Source organism: Pelmatolapia mariae, linkage group LG18 (assembly GCF_036321145.2).
Source record: "Pelmatolapia mariae isolate MD_Pm_ZW linkage group LG18, Pm_UMD_F_2, whole genome shotgun sequence".
Classification (NCBI taxonomy): Eukaryota; Metazoa; Chordata; class Actinopteri; order Cichliformes; family Cichlidae; genus Pelmatolapia; species Pelmatolapia mariae.
This window is the reverse complement of record NC_086243.1, coordinates 19,643,429-19,661,706: the sequence shown is the minus strand read 5'-3', so window position 1 is coordinate 19,661,706 and position 18,278 is coordinate 19,643,429.

The window sequence follows — 18,278 nt, the reverse complement described above, 5'->3', positions numbered from 1 at the left end:
CTTTCTGTGAAAGAAATCTATTATAAGTAGTTTGGGTTAAAAAAAAATGTGAAGTTTTACTAATTTTTGCATACAGTTTAACCAAATAGACCAGAATAGAGTTTAATATGTTATTTTAGTCATCTGTTACTTTGTAGTCATGCTAAAACATCAGGGCAAAGATGAAACACGTTGTGCTCTCTTAATTTGAGAAGAAATACAAAATAAAAATTCTTTTTTTACTTATGTGGAAAATATAAAACTGCTGAAAGCTGAGACAGAAAGTTACATAAAGTTTATGAAAAGTGCGTTTCACTGATCGCCTCCACTGTGGGGGAGTGTGTAGAGTTTCTCATTAATGTTTACAGCTAATGTAATGCTACGTCTCAGGCGTGCGCGTTTAATTCAAAAATGCCCACCCAGGATTCGATAACATCACGACTGAAAATATCAATAAACAGCCATAACCAGTTTCACATTTTAGATCATTTTTAGCAAACTACGCAGCAACCAGCATTCATACTAAAAGACCTGTTACAGTACACTTTTTCTGTGAGTGATCGCCTGTATGGATAATTTGGTTCGTTCTAATTTGTTTTTGTTAAGTCTTTAAATCCAAAGTTTTGTACAAACTAGTTCTTGTGTTTTTATGAATTTCTAAAAGCCGATGTTTTTTTTATAATTATTTATTTTATGCTATGTACATATTAGTAATTAAAAGTATATATTTGCGGAAATACATGTTTTGAAATGGTGTTGTGTGACTTGTAACTTGTAGCCTTTTTACCTCATCTCTGTTGTTCCACTGACTGGATACAGGTGTTTGTCCTACTGCCTGTAGTAGATTTCTAAACGTTAACTCTGTAACACCAAAATAAAAAAAATATTTTAAAAAAGAAAAAAAAGAGACAATGTTTCTTTTTCTGTGGTTGAAGATTTTTTATTAATATATTTTAATGTCAACATTGATCTGTCACGAGAGCTGAGAAATTACTGAATCAATGGCGATGAGTGCTCAGTTTTGGCTTACCTGAGGAGAGGCCAGTGGTCACTGAGGACAGTATAAAGCATGTAATATTCCTCTTGTCTGGTATTTATTCTTGCTGTCCATGCTATTTATATTTTAAAAACATGCACAACTGGTGTGGAGCACCCTGAATTTCGTTGTACATGTACAACTACAATAAAGGCTATTCTATTCTAAAACAGGGGCAGCCAATTCATTTCCCCAAAGGGTTAGATTGGACTGGGACTCTCTATATTACAGTTTTTCTCCATTGGTTTGGCTCATTTCTTGAAACAGAAATTACATTCTCAAAATAACATGGACAAACCTCCAAACCTCTTGGCAAATGTTCACAACAGAATGGCATTTCTCATTCATTTTATCAAATGGCAAATGCCTTAGTACATGTCTCAATTGTCTCAGTGCATCTTTGCAAACGATTAAGTACAAGTAGCCTACAGTTATACAGTTAGCCCACATTTAGCACATTTTCCAAATGAATAGATCTTGTAGATCTAAACTGATTAGCTGATTCCCAGTCTAATGATCATTCTCTCCAAAACATGTCAGCATGATTTCATTGTATAAGTACTCGCATGCACAACTGTCTGTTCAATTGTCAAAATTGGTCAAGAACATAATACCATGAATACCATATATGAATTTCTTTGAATATTTGATAAATTGATGACAGTCATTGACAGTCAGGTGAAACTAGACTAACGAAGGGGAGTGTCACACACAGGTGTGTTCCATGATTGTGTGCTGCCAAACACAGATATATAGAGCTTGAGCAGAGCCAAGGAGGAATAGGGGGAAGAGGCCGAGGTGCGCGAAGACACTGTGCTGTCCCGAATGAAATTCGGGCCACAATTATAGACCATGTCATAAACCATGGCCTCACAATGGCAGAGGCAGGTCGTCGAGTGCAGCCTAATGTGCCTCGCTCTACAGTCTCCTCCATCATCCAAACCTTTCGCAGGGAAAACAGGTATGTACTCTATGTAATCTATGATGAAATTATATGTTGTATAGGACAGGGCACTGTGCGTGAGGCAAAAAATGTATAACTTACTGTAGAGATTTTGTGTGCATCTGCCTACAGTAGTAGGTCTATACTAGCAGGTGGAGAGGACTAGTGGAATGTTGTGATACTAAATATGACAAGAAAGATATTGAACAAATTACTGTAAACTATGGAATTACATAATTCATACAGATTAGAGTAGTATTCCAGTCACTGTGCAATGTTGCATTAGGATTGTGGTGAAGTTACTGTGAGTAAAACAATAATACAATTACACTGGTAACTTACTGTATTCTGTTCTATGTGTAGGATTGGACGACAACCTTGCGTGGGTGGCAGAGGAAAACTGCTAAATGAACAACAGGAAAGAGAGATTTGTAACATGGTGATGGCAAATAATGCCAACACATTGAGACAGATCCGTGATGCCATCCTTCAGGACAATCATATATTCCAGAATATAAACACAATAAGCATCTCCACAATAGACCGGGTTTTGAAGAAGCATCAGATGACAGTGAAACAAATCTACAGGGTACCATTTGAGAGGAACTCTGACAGAGTGAAGGAGCTGCGCTACCAGTATGTAAATGTAAGTCAGTTACTGGTCTCATTATAACCTTACCTGTAATCACAGTAAGCAGTAGTTCACTTATTTGGTTTCAATACCTCCTTTACCTGATTTCAGAATCAGGATTTGCTGCATCTGACTTCAACAATTTCAACAGAAAACTGCAGTTTACTGTATGATACAATTCTCATTATAATCCTTATTTTGTTGTCTCCCAATCAAATCTATCTAATACTGTAGGTTTTACTGTAACATCTCAGTGAGTCATCAGTATTTCCCACTCCCCTTTCTATCAAATACCCCTGCAGTACTTCCTCATAGGCCTATCACTAGTTTAGAACCACTGGAGTAGTGGCCTGTAGTATATTGAACCTGTGGGGGAGAACATGTAATTGTCTAACTGTAGTATATGACTCTTCTGTATGACTGATTTTATGTTCTTTACTCTATTTTAGAGAATAATGGCATTGGAAGGACATGAGACCCCTCACATCCTGGTGTTCGTGGATGAAGCTGGCTTCAACCTGGCCAAGGGCCGAAGATGTGGCCGTAATATTATTGGCCACCGGGCCACAGTGGATGTCCCAGGTCAGCGAGGGGGCAATCTAACTATGTGTGCTGCTATTTCTGAAAATGGTGTGGCCACTCACATCCCCAGTCTTGGCCCATACAACACACAAGCTCCTCATCTTCTTGGATCGCCTTTATACCAATTTTATCCCTGAAAATGAGAGAGAGGTCTCATAGGGCCTCACCTACCCATTTATGTAATTGTGTGGGACAATGTCAATTTCCACCATAGCCCACTCATTAGGGGCTGGTTTGCAACGCATCCAAGGATGGTCATGGGGTTCCTACCACCTTACACTCCTTTTCTCAATCCGATAGAGGAGTTTTTCTCTGCTTGGAGGTGGAGAGTGTATGAGCATCATGCTCAGGATCAGCTGTCCCTGCTCCATGCTATGGACGCAGCGTGTGACGACATTACAGGAGATCAATGCAGGAGATGGTTGCAGCATGCACGCCGTTTCTTCCCTCGTTGCATCGCAAGAGAAAGTATCCGCTGTGATGTGGACGAGAATCTGTGGCCAGACGGACAACAGAGTGTAAATAATCAGGAGGGTGAAGACAGTGGACAAGAGCAGGAGAATGAGTACAGCGACCACTGAATAAGTCCTTGTTTTTTGATTTTGTGTTCATACAATTTACTGCTGTAATGTACATTTTCTTTTTACATATGTATGAAACTTTCTTTGCGTGTGAATATAAAATGGTTATAATTTCCTTGGTAGTGTGAGTGCAATCTGTGATGTCAAACCTTGGAGGCTACTCTTTTCTGTTGTATATTGTTGGTCCTCTGCCATAGTGACAAAACATCTAAACATTTTGTATGGCAGTACTCACACAATGCCAAAGGGACGATGCATTTTGGGGGCACTGACTATTCAGATTAGCAAGAAATGTAGTTTTGACACATGAGTGAACTGTTTTAGGAGAGATGAGCTTTTGCAGGTGGACCATGTTATTGTGATCAACCATCCAGGTTTATTTTGACAAAAGCACCAAGAATGATGAGAATGTCCGATCTGTGTCGAGAAATGAGCCAAAGTTATTGAGAAGGATCTTTGCCATTTTGGAGACACTGACTGTTTAGATGGGAAAGAGATTTAGATTGAAGCCTGAGTGAACAGTTTTAGAAGAGATATGAGCTTTTGCAGGTGAGCTATAGTGTTGTGCTAAACTGTAAGAGTGTTTTGCCAAATGATCTTAGAGTTTTGAGAATGTAATTTCTGTTTCAAGAAATGAGCCAAACCAATGGAGAAAAACTGTAATTGTATCTCTTCATAGACTTATTGGTGCATGTGCTCATTTTGGCCCTTGGGAAAATGTCCACCCATTATCAAAGATAAAAGTGAAAAGTAGATATATCTTTTAAGCAGAAAATTAAAAACCTAATCACAGTCACATCCTTGGTATGTTGAGTTAGTCATAAACACCAATAGATTCAGATCCTAATGCCCAACCACAGGTTTTGGATTTGTCATGGGATAAAAGAAGAAAAAATAAGGCTGGACTCATAATTTGATTCCTTTGAGGAACTGCAGAGGCCAGCTGTGCTTTTTGAGAAACAATAATGGCGGAAAAAAAATCTTAGTAATGAGAGTTTAGAATAAGATGGAGCTTTGTTGAGGAGAAAGACCTTATCTCAAGATAGATTAGGAGTTGGGTGTGAATAGAGCCCACCAGTGTTCCAGCTCAGCTGCTGGACCCCTGATAGTCTTTGAGCCCTGCAACAATGTCACCACCAGAGGCCAGGTCTCAGTGCTATCTAACCCTATTATCACACAGAAAGATTGATACACACCCCCTCCAGAGTGGAAGCACCACAAAAAAGTGATACCCTTCCGTTGTCATTCATGTGAATTCACTAGTGTGCTCACCTCCACATCAAGCTATATTTTAAGCTTTCTGTCCCAGTTTAACTCATTACGCGGGTGCACACAGACACTCATTAGAGTGCTGCAGCTTCTAAACCCCTCCCCATGACTGAAAATGAATAAAGACACGTTGAAAACTCTGTTGTGTATGAACCTGGGAGCCAGCCAGGTTCAGGAGTTATCTAACGGCCTGGAGGGTGTCGGCAGCTCATTCCACAATGTAACCTTTGACATTTTTCACACCAGCTCAATGGGCGAATGAGTAGAGAACATGAAACACATCACAGGATGAACAGAAACTCGGGCCCTGCAGCAACAGTGTGCTTTCGTTTAAGGAAATAGCCCCTTCGGTCAGACCCTCCTTGCTGCTTTGTCACACAAGTGAGATGAACATTGTTAGCAGATAGTTGCCAGAGGAGGCTGCAGAAGCTGCACTAAGTGAGATGGCATCCTGACTGTGAGAACTTTGACGCGACCAGACTGCAAGTGCCGCCACCCAATAACCATATAAATGGAAGACAATGGACCTAATTGCAATCAGTGTCCTCTTTTTAGTTTTTGGCCTTAGTTTCACCCTGGCATTCAGTCGAGACCGCTGCATGCATCTCAATAAAGCCATGTTGTTGTGAGGAGACCAGAGCGACATATATGCAGCGGAGCGGCGCAAAGGCCCACACTCTCATGACACAATGCAAATACTCCCACAGAAGTCACACTTTGGTTACAGCCAGTTTCTGTTTTCCTCATTCTGCATCTGTTTGATCTTTATTCCAACACAAGAATCACAAATACTCAGCTATAAGTCGGGATTATTACTCATTATTGTGATATTCTCAATTTGATCTTTGATCTGTCTTGAAATATATTTAAAGGTAGATTTAAATCTTAGAAACTTAGCATATCAGCATTTGAACCTGAAATGTTCTGGGGCAAAGCTTGTCGCTTTAAAGAATGATTCTCAAAGCTGTCCTTTGTAGGCCGTACACAGCAGAGGTGACAGACCAAAATTGAGCTACAGAGAAGAGTGAAGTGTGTGGGCGCTTCATTATGTAACTGACTTTGAAGCCGGTCTTTTGATGTCTGGGTGTTCTTCTCTCTGGATTCAGATCACTCCCTTGGATTCACGCATTTAACATAGCAGCGCGTCCGGATGTAGAACAGACGTTAAACTATTTTATATGTATGGATATTAGAAACATTTGTGGTGTACTGCTACAGGGCCTGACAGCCAATGAATGAATTTAAGACACACATCATAAGTCTCGTCTTGATATCACAGGGTATTAAAATGTATATTAAGTAATGTATTCATATGCCCTGGAGGTGATAATGGCTCTCACTTCTGTTTTCTAAATAAATAAACCCTGACATCACTCACACCTCACCCAACACCTCACCCACTAAATTCTAAATAAAGATTTAACGTGTTGCTTATCACACAATAGCAGTCACTTTTTGCCACTTTTGGATAAACGTTCGAATCACGAGAAGAGAAAAATCATCTTTTACAGAAAAAAATTAGTTTTTGTTCCCATGCTGAAACATCCTAACATCAACACCAGAAGGGGAATGTGTTTAGTATGTCACCTGCATTCGATGAGGATGATGGCTTATCTGAGAGATTTCTAAAGAGGGCAGCCTTCACGAGAAGAGATGTGACAGCTGTAAAGCAGCCTCATCCCCTTTTGAAGTGCCTGTTTGTATTGTTGAAGCTCACAAAGGAATTTTGTCACCTCTGTTCTTACAAGAGAACATTAGTTAAGCTGGGCTGATAACATTGGGGGGGAGGGGGGGGGGGTGATATGGGGAGACTAATGCACTACAGGCATGTGTATGCGATACCAACCCTGATCACTTTTGCCTCTTCAGTGTTTGTCAAAGAAGCCACATGCGTTTAGATCTGCTTTTGTAAGATGCGATGAGCTGATAATTGAATGCTGAGCATGTAGGTTAACAAGGGGTCCAGATCAGTGTGAGCAGGAGGCACACACGATCACTCATTAGTCAACCTTTCACCTCTTTGCAGCTCAAAGCAGTTCAGCAGGTAGGATGAGCATCTCCAGCTGCAGGCTCAATCTTTCTCACTGGCATTCATTTCTGTCTGGGGAATCATATTTTAATATCTACAGCAGAATAGAAGTCATTGCAGCATCATGGTTTTCAGTTATTGTCACTTTAAAGTCTGAAAGCTGTGATTTTAGTTAGTTGGTAAGTTAGTTGCTGCTTTCAGAGCATGCACACTGTGAGAGTTGGTTCCTGCCTGTGTCGGGGTTTCAAACACGTGCCTTGAAAGTCTTTGAAATTAATGCAGACTTTCAGGATAGACTGTCATTTCTTGCAATGGTGGAAAAATAAAACCAGTTAAACAATTTCCTGGTTCCAAGTAACACTGAGTATAATAATATCTGAATGTAAATCATGCCAAAAATGTTATTTCTGTTTCTTATTTGACTTCCTCACATCTTTCCTTTCCTGTCTTTTGGTGCATTTAATCATCAGTTTATCCCCCAGATAAATAGTCACATTGGAGGGGTTCAAGATTTGCTCAGTGCAGTTTGAAGCAAAAATGGATAAAAGGTTCAGATTTTTCTGCATTATTGTGGACATGTCCCGGGTAAGTGAGATTGGGTATATCAATTACGAGGTGACCAGCAGGGGAGATGAGAGGGGTTATCATTAGCAGGGACTGGCGCTGGCCCCTGGTAGTTCCAGTAATTACCTCACAAAGGGTGGTGCTTGCCTTCCCACTGCTTTTCCCACACTGCACTGCAGGCTCAGAATTCCTGTCGGCCCCAGACCTGCAATCTCCTCAGTTTTAGACAGCAAATTACTGACAAGTCCCATTCTTCACAGCACTGTAATTGCTTTTTAGTGCTGTTTTTATTGAGGTAGCCCCATCCCCCTTACCCTTCCCTCAATAAAGCAAAGTCAGGGAGGGGGCGAAGGGTTAATATAGATGACATTAGTCCCTAATTGGAAGGTCCCGAACCTCAGGAAAGTTTCATACAACTCATGTCTTCTTCTTCATTTTTTAAAGATCTCTTCACATTTCTTGAGTGCACGTATTTGTGTGTCTGTACCGAATCTATTTTGTAGCAATTAATACAAGCTTTTTAAAATGTTTGTGACTTCCACATTGGTTACAAACTCTGTAATAATGCTTCTTTGAGTGTTTGCTCCACAGAAGTGATATTATTAAGGTTCTTCACATCTCATACAAAGCAAGAAGCTGAGCATCTTGGCTATTCTAGGACTTAAATCACTTTGTGTTGTCTTTCCCACCCCTGCGCATTACTCTCTCAATCTATTACTTTGTGGAAATCATTAGTCTCCATGTCAATACAAGCTCCAAGCAGAGAAAACATCTCATTATGGGACTTAAAGAGATCCGTAGCATTCTTGGCTCTGTCAAGCTGTTCTTCCTTTCTTCAGTATAGTTACTTTCCTTTCACTGAGAGGACAAATTCTCAACGTTCCAATGCCGGACAACCAAACAGTTACCATTTGAAATGAGAAAAAGAGAAAGAATGGAAAATGGCTGAGGGATTAGAGGATCTAAACAGGATAAAGGGATAGGAGATTCTTGGTGTGATCCAGTTTAGTTTGAAAGATGGAGGGTCTTAACAAGGATTTGAGACTTTAGAATTCATTGTGCCATTATTTCCATCCTGTGCAGTTTCAGCTAAATTGTTTGCCATTTTTTGGCCTTTACAAGTCCCTAGTTCTTCTACCGACATCTTTACATCTTAACATCTTTACAAGTGCAAGTGTACACACAATATTTAACATTACTTGGTAGAATGTGTTGTTTTTGTCTTGTGCATTTTTCCACTTTTGCTATAATAACATGCATTTGAGGGGGGAAAAATGTCTAATGTCATTATCCACTCAACTTGCAACCCTCTCAGATGTTGATACGGCCAAAAATTGTGCAATAGCCATCAAATATAATTATGAAGACATGATTATATAGACTTTACATGCCAAAACATGACCAGCTTTTATCCTATTTTCTGTAAATCAAACATGAATGCATCTGGGTTTGGCAGGGCAGTAAAGTGCCCTAGGGCGACAACCTCCAATTGACTCGGGCAGCAACCTGCGCCCTCGTGTGACCATCTCCCTGTCAGTCTGAGCATGCTGACACCCCTGACCCTGTCAAGAGTGTCAAATTGCTTGTCAGCGGCCTTCAGTAAAGCACAATGACAAGCCCTCTAATGTATTACCACACGAGTGCCAGCCAGAAATGAGAGGCTGTACCTCTACCTGCAGCCTCAAGGCAGACAGGTGCGCCGTCAAGCAGCACACACACCAAGCATACACACACAAGGAAGCCCTTTCTATCAACAAAAAAAGTGACCAGACAAATGGTACGATGGTAAGAGTCTCTATGCATGAGGAAGCATCAGTTGTCAAAAATATTAATTATGTTCCGCATGATTTCATTAATTGTAATGCCTATGCTTGAAGACTGTGTTAGAAATGCATCCAAGATCATTACTCAGGCAGTTAAAGATGCTCTTTGGGGGGCTTACAAAACTCTTGTCAGTTGCAATCAAAACATGCTGCCTGGACCACCTTGGTAGCATGTTAGGCCAAAGGGCCACTCATAATCAACTTGTCAAAGTCACAGATAGCTGAATGTCGGAGAACTGCAAATAATACCAGATCAACATGACAAGTAAAAAAAAAAAAAAAAAATTAATTTCCAAATTTGGAAACTGCCTCGTTTCTGATGCCACAGATTTTGGTTGTTGCTGGTTGTCCTTCAGGCCCTGCTAGAACATGCTGTGCATTCCAACCAATTATCTACCCTGAGGTGCAACAGGTTCACACTCTAATCTTTGATGCCTCCTCACATGGGATATAGCTGGATTTAAACAGGGAACAAGGGTGGGACAACCCTTAAAAACTTGTATACATAGCAAACATGAATCAACTTCAAACCAACCCACTGAGGGAAACAAAAAAGTCTTTCAAAGAAATACTTTTATCCTCACTATTGTTTCATCTTGCAATGGCTCGTCATAGCCCATGTGGATGCTTAAGGTGAGTTTCAAAGAGAGCAGAAGAGGCAGCTTCAGATATTACACCCATCAAACTGCCCTTTGGGTTCACTGAAGGTGATGAAATGTCTGGTTCGATGTAGGTCATCAGAAGGCGCTTAGAATTTGAAAAAATGGACCATGGTAACCTCACGTCTGACCAAGTCATCCTTAACCAGGAAATCCAGTTCCCTGGCATGGACGTTGTGTTCTATGTGTACTCTTACACCTTGCCAGTATACCCACATACTCGAGCCAGCAATTTCCATTCTTATTACATCACCCTTACCACGCCAGAGGATTCCATGTCCTTTCCGAGGAAGTGCGTCTTTGAAGAGCTTGTCTCAGCCATCTGTCACGGATGTCACCGTCTCCCATCAACACCACTGGCTCCCACATATCCTGCACTAGTGGTAACTGAATGAATGAAAGGGTCACACTGGAAGTAAAACTAAAAGAATATTTAAAAAGGCATCCTAAATATACTATTCAAAGACCAAACTACAAATACTTTCTGGCATCAAGAAGGAAGAATTCTGCACTGGGCAAGTAGTTTTATGCGAAAAAGATTTGATGTTTTCCAAACCTGAGCTTTGATGCATTTCAGTCAAGCCACCTCATTACCTTTGTTTCCAGAAACTGTGCCGTGAAATACTCAAACAACCTTAAAGTAGTATTGACTCAATATTGAATTGAACATTTACGTACATGCCCGGGGCGGAGTGCAAAATTTTATGTAAATCCCCTTAACGACCTTTTCAGGCTGCCGACAATCGCCATACAAAGGTGACTGGCAGGCGACACTGGTGCACATTTATCCTTTTGCCCCCGCCTGTCTCTCTCTGTGGCGCCCCCTACTGTGATAGGCGTGGGGTAAGGTGCCCAGTCGTACTTGTTGCCAATGGAAGAGGCCAGCATGGACCCTCTCATGGCAACGATGCAGGTCGTTGTAATAATGTTCGGTTTGTTTCCTGCTTCACACCCCCGTAATCCAGTACATGAGACGCAGAGGGAGGTATCCCATGCCTGTCCATCCGAGTTCCAACACTGCTTAGCCAAACCAACTCCTTTGTACGACTCACACAGCAGTCTATTGGTTGCCTCCGAGCCATTTCATAATGTGCGACTATTATCACAATTATTAAGATTAATGGAACCCCACAACACAAAACCCCAAGTCCAAAATAAGTTAGTTAACGCAATGCGAAGGCTCGTGAGATTACAAATAAAACATCTCTTGTGCATAGAAATGTATGCATGCTCACACCCATTCTTTTTTCTGCCTGTTTCATACACACATACACACACACACACACACACTAGATCAGTGTTCCCAAGCCCCTTACTGAGCGTTTTTATCCTTGCTAGGCCTCGTCTCAGAGGGGAGTCAGGCCCCTACTGAGATCTTTACCCACTTCCTTGTGCAAAGCCTGTTTTGCCCCTTGGCAGCCATCTTCCATTCACTAACAGCAGACGAGCTCTGCTTTCTGTCTCATCAGCTTAAAATTACTTTGATTTGGAAATGACTGACTCAGGCAGAGATGGCCATAATGCTTCATAGCTGAAGACGTAGTCCATATTCCCATCACAGAAGTAAACATGAAGCATATTATCCTTCCAGACAGAGGCCATTTCTTGGAGTCCTACTGTATCTATCCCGTCTGAGGCCGTGGCCGCCCCCCAGGTGGGCATAAGTCTTCTAGGGACACATTTAACATGAATAAAGAGGGGATTTTTGGGGGGCTATTTAAAAAAAAAGAAAAAAGAGTGCACATGTGTGTATGTGTGCGCGCAAGTTTGTGCATGTGTTGGAGAAAGCTGTTAAGCGTGATGATGCCATCAAAATTTGTTTGCGTTTGCGTGTTTGTGTGTGTGCTTTCGGGGAGGGGGTGTAATATATAAACCCCCTACTGTCCTATTTCTAGTCGTCTGTCCACACATCACAGCTGTCAGTATCCAGTGAGATATGAAGACGAAAAGGAATACAGAGAAGAGCCCTTCAGTTGGATATTACCGCTGGCTTTCCCCGGGGAGTATGTTGGATTTAGCGTTTGCCTCTGGGATCTTTACTGTACTTTCGACTCCCTACATGGTACGTTGTAAATGCATATTATGATCAATCCAATAAATTCACTGTTTTTACTTAAAATCCTCATTCAATAAAAGATAACACCGTATTATTATGATCCTTAAGTTAACAGATTATCTAGCTTTATTTCTGCCTATTTGTCTGCAGATGTTCACAGACAATATTGTTTTCAGCCCGAAGCTATAATTTTCCAGCGAAAGGGATTATCTCCAAGTCCAGATATATGACTTGGCTAAATCATGTAGGACAATATTTAGTTATAAAATATGAATTTGACAAGTTGCATTGTAACTTTTTGTGCTAATCTCAGTTGTCACATCTCAACACCTGCACCTGCGCTGTGGTTGGATGTAAAGAGAAAAACTGGGACTTGATTTTGTTTTGGGTTTTTCTTTAGTTCTATGGAGTACATTTGAAATAAAGAAAGGTTTAATGCTACTTTTTTTACTTCCAGTCCAAACTTCTAGCAAACTTTTTGTGGGATGAGATGTGACATTTTCATAGTGAAAAAAGTAGAGAATATTTGACAGATGAAGCTGACAAACTCACTGCACAAATAAAGCCATCTTCTCTACTCTCTTTTCTTTTTTCGCTCTCTATTTTTCTTTGATTTAGGTATTGTGGTTTATCTTGGTCCAGATGGGACCAGCAAACGTGAATGGAAAGCCATTCAGATGGCTGCTTAGCTGGTTAAGAGTGTCAATGGTTACCTGGATGAAGGAGATTTTCTAAATAAATGTACGGCTCTTTATGAATGCTGCTAAATGCTGATTTCCTCAAGGGGAAAAATATTACCAGTAACCAAATGTTCAGTCTTTACTTAATACAATATTTTTCTTTTTCATATCTTACTCTGTTGTTTGCCTTCTAAGTCATCCAGGTACAACAGTTTGCAACAAGTCTGCCTCAAAGTAAACAAATCAAAAAGTAGTAAAAGTTCTGTTTCTGGAATTTAAGGAGGCAGTTGCTCAGATTATGGACAGCTCTGCACAATTTATCTTCAATGAATGTTTTAATGTTTAGACTTTGATTTCGTGGATGTGTGAAGATTGTGGAGATTTAGCGATGGGTCACCATGATGAAACTACTGTTGCAATTAATCACCTCCAGCCAGCGTTCATTTTCAGGGTGATTTATACAATAGTACAAGAAATCATAGAAATATATGTCAGGATATGATAAAGGACAAGTATTTAGGTATGAATATTTCTCACTATCTGAGAAAAAAAAAACTTTGATGCACAACATGAAACTCTTTGAAATGCAATTCTTTATTCGTGCAACGTTTTAAATAAAATGTTTCTTTTCAACAAGTGAAACCTATCAGCGGTGAACATCAGTGATGTCTGGAAGTATAAAATTTTAAAGTGAATCTCTAAATCATCCTGATAACTCTTTGGTTGTCTTTGTGATTGAATTTTTCTCTCACTGGGCTACTGATGATTTATCCTGAACAATTATTTAGCAGCAAAGTAAAGTAGTGCAAAAACACTCAGTCATTGTTTTGTTGCTGTGGAAAATGCAGACAATAAAAATATACCGTACAGTGCAGATGTCTTGAGTCACCTTTAATTTCTTTATATTTTGATATGAAAACACGAGATAGGTGCAGCGAATCTTGGAAACACCTGCAAACACACAAAGTGAAAGTTGATATTTAGTGTGACCCCCTTTATTCTTCAACACAACATGAACTCTCTTGTCCAAGCTTTCTTGTGATTTTTTTTTTTATATAAAAGAAATCTCCAGGCTTTTGAAGGACATTCAAAGCTCTTCTTTGGATGCTGGCTGCCTTTTGTTCTGTCCTCTGTCAAGATGATCCCACACTGATGAAATAAAATTGAAGTCCAGGCACTGGGGAGGCCAATCCATGACTGCTAGTGTTCCACTGTGTGTTTTTCTATCCAGCTGTGCTTTTACTGCACTGGCAGTGTGTTTGGGATCATTGTCATCCTGAAAAATGAAGATGTTGCCAATCTTATACTTTCCACATGGTATTTCATGCTGGATCAAAATCTGATAGTACTTTCCAGCATTAGTAATTCCTTCAAAAGATCCCCATTACCACTGGGTAAAATGCAGCCCCAAACTATAACAGAGCCTCCACCGTGTTTTACAGATGAATGTAGACACTCACTGTTGTACTCTCTGCTGACCTCCTCAATATTGACAAGCATTTGATTATGTATGCAGCTATTTGAAATCTGGATTCTTCGCCCCATAAGACCTGTTGCCACTCGTTTTTAGTTCAATTAGTGTGCAATTTGCAGTACCTCAGCCTTTTATCCCTTATCTTATTTCTTGACAGCCAACTTTCAGCTGAGATCTTTCCTGCTGAGGCTTCAGTAAACTGCAGATGGATGAACTAAAGTGCCAGATGCATCTCTCAGGTCCTGTGTCAGGACTTTTTTTCTTCTGTTCCTTCCTTTTCCTGACTTTCATACACTTTTCATCTTCTATAGAGAGCTTTTTGGGTCTGCTATCCCTTATTTTCTTCTCCACTTGTCCACTTTCCTCCTTTAAGGACACACTGCACACCACGCCAAGTTTTTTGGATAAGAACTCTTGGAGAATCACTTGGTTGGTGAAGAAACTCTGTTTTATGCATGTCAGTCTCCATTATTTTTTTTTTCAGAGACTCATCTAAAGAAATGGGAAGAAATAATTTGTTTTTGTGACAGGCTGCTAGTAACTAAATGACGAAAGATGCCATTTAAAATTGGTTCTTTGCTAAATTCTCTGGTAGGTGTAGATACTGCTTGATCGCATGAGTTCGGTGTCTTTTGTATGCCTGAATGAATCATAGGTTAGTGTTAAGTGGTTCAATAAACAAAGGGGAAAAAAACTGTTCATCTGAAAATTGTGAAGTACAAGGGCTGGATGAAAAAGGAGTGAAAAAGCAGCCCATGTCCAAAGAAAAAGTTTGAAAGTCCTTTGGGAAGATTAACGAACTATTTCTCAAGCCCACTATTACTTTTTACCAAAAGAAACTGCTGTAGATTTCAGTAAGGGCTCTGTATAATAACAGTGCAATGCTGGCAACGCTAGCTGACAGTATTTGATTGTATTTTAACGAGAAAATTTGCAACAGTTTAAGCTTGTCTTGGGATTACAAAAAGGAGCTCTCTGTTATGGCATTAGATATCAATATTTTAATTGCACTCACTTCAGATGTTCATAATGACAGTACAGTGGGGAGAATGAAATGCTTTGTTATGCTTTCTAATCTTGTTAGTACTACACAAACGTGGACAAACCTCTAATTTACTCTACTAACTACAGGTAATAACAGACTGTACAGTGTTCATTCTTCGACAGAAAGACACATCCACAATGTGAGCACAGATGTTGTGGATACAAATGAGCATAGCAACTGTTATAATATACACCACGTATTCTTTTGCCTTTAAAATGTTCTAAAAGTAAGAATGCCAGTTTACTCATCAGATTTATATCATTCATTTTCCTGCTTTTTTCCACGCCTTGTGTTATGAATTGAATTGGTCTTTTTCATTTTAGAAAAGCACAGATTACATCATCTTTACATATCTAAGAAAAGCGTGTCATTCAAAGCATGACAGTCATGCAAACTGGCACATGTCAGGATTTGTTTTTGAAAAACAGAAACTCTTGGCCTTTTTTTGTCACTTAGCAGCGTGTTTGCTTTGACAGAAACAGTTTGCAGTATACACTCTGACAATATGCTCCCCCTCCCTGACTGTCTCAACAAAGTTCTCTGTGTGCTCTCTATCTCTAAAAGCAAACAAACAGAAACATAGTGGGGTCTTTTTGGGGTTTTTGCTTCTTTCTAATAACTATATATAATAAAATGTATTTATTTTTCGTTTGTTTTGGATGGCAGCGTTGATTTCAAATGTCCAACAGCTGTCCGAAAAATGACGGCCAAACTAAAAAGACAGTAACACTTTGCAGAAACTTTTAACTGCTGCTATTAAACACCTTCCACACCCTTAAAGAAGGACAACTGTTGCTTTGAAAATATGCTGAAAGCGATCTCTATGGCATTCTGCGGGGCAAAACCACAAATTACGGTGGCAGAGTGAATGGCATTATGAGCCTTCAGTGTGTGGTCCTTCACTAGTCTCCCCTCCTGCTGTTCTCTCCTGGCCTTCTCCCCTCCTGCTGCCCCCTCTGCTGGGGTTAGCACGCATAGTTGACCCTGGTTAAAATTCAACTGTCCCGGTAATAATATGGTTAGTTTTTCTCCTATTGGCCTGGTCATGGTACAAAAGGAAGTGGAAACTGCAAAATTAAAAAGAAAAGAAAAGAAAAGAAAAGAAAAGAAAAGAAAAGAAAAGAAAAAGAAACTCAAATGAATCTGAATCAAAAAATTATGATAGACTATAGAAAATGATGCACGCTGCAGCAAGCTTTGAGTATAAATGCACATGTTTAAAATAATTAAAAAGGAAAAGTGAAGCAAAATTGCTCAGGCCTTAAATATAATTATGTGTGTCCTGGGTTTATACTGTGAGTACTCTGGATGCATTTACAGTTTTTAAATCCAGCAGTGAATCATTTACTTACATCGGGAGATAGTGGTTTTATCGTTAATCCTAAATTGTACCTCTTCTTTCTTACATCTTTAGCTTGGTTTTTGTCCTCTTCAATTACAGTGTGTGGCATCCACTGGAAGCAATAGCAATAATAATAGTAATAATAGTAATAATAATGATAATTGGTATACAGACTGTTGGCAGTCGCTTTTAACCAAGTTCCATGTCTGAGCCTCCAGCAATCCACCCCCAGCATGAGTCAACTTTGGTGTGTGTGATTAATTTATCAGTATACCCCCCCTTAAGGATAAACTAGTCACCATAATTAACTGCTGAATAAAGTGAAGCTCGTGACTGCCACCATATTTTCAACAGAAAATTGTTTCCTGAGGTCATATCTAAACTGGGACGGTGGGTTGGCTTCAGATAGTCTTCTATACATCAGACTTCTTTTTGCAGTCAGAAGAGCTGCCCACTGCTGGCCATCAGAGGTAACACAGGTCTAAGACACTTTTGCATTGGCTTTGCTTTTCAGATGTGGAACCTAAGTCTATTAAAAATAAATACAGCCAGCGATTCTTAGATTTTCAAAACAATTTTTTCTTTATTGATAATTAATTTACCACTGGAATGCACTACGAGTCAAAATTACTTGTTTTAATCAATGCTTACAGTATAGACTGTATGTAGAAGCTAGATGTAGGCACTGTGATGTCTGTTTTGAAGTTTCCAGTTGAGCATCTTGTCCAGTGCTGACATGGCTTTTAAAAACTTTCCCAATATTCACAAGTGAGAAGGTGGATCGGATTTTCTTGTTTAATCTTAACTTAAAAGATGGAAACTTCAAAATGAATTATATATAACTTGCTCATAGAAGTAGGAAAATCCAGTGGTCAGGTCTCTGCAGGAAAAATTAGTAGCTGTATTAATGGTGGCCATCGCAACAGATTCTGCCAAAGAGAAGCTGAAATGAGCTCATAAGACAGGGCTCTGACTTTTTTCCTTTCATATCTTATCAGTCAAGAAGAATATTATAAAGCTGAATGATTAACCACAAGTAACTTGTGGACTCAGATACATGAAGTGTTTCAGGTTTTGATTAGTGTGGTTGGAAAGGAGGTGAACCTCGAGCAACTAATAAGCTACTCGTGGGAACTTTAGCAGTTAGTGGGTCTTCAGCAGGGATAGGAATTTAAAAAAAATGATGCCACTTGGGAACCGCTTCCAAGTTTTTCAAAGGATTGGAACTGTATGTTTCTGAACTTATCAATTCTTTTATCAATCCCTGTAGCTGCTGGCAATGCACATTAATTTCAGATCAGCAATGTCATAGATGCGTGTCTAGTGTTGCCATAAAAAAAGAGTCATTGCAGGGAGGACGAATGATTACAAAGCATTGCTTCATGAAGACAGATGATAGCAGTGTTAGTTGTAATGTCTGTAACATCATTATTTCAAGCGGGGTGGAAACACCAGCAACATACGCAACATGGGATTCACTTCAAGGAGTGTCATTTATTTGATGTGCACCACAAGTGCTACCGCTACAGTTTCCCAACTGAGCAGCTCATCAATGCAGATGTATAACAAAAATTTTATTTAACTA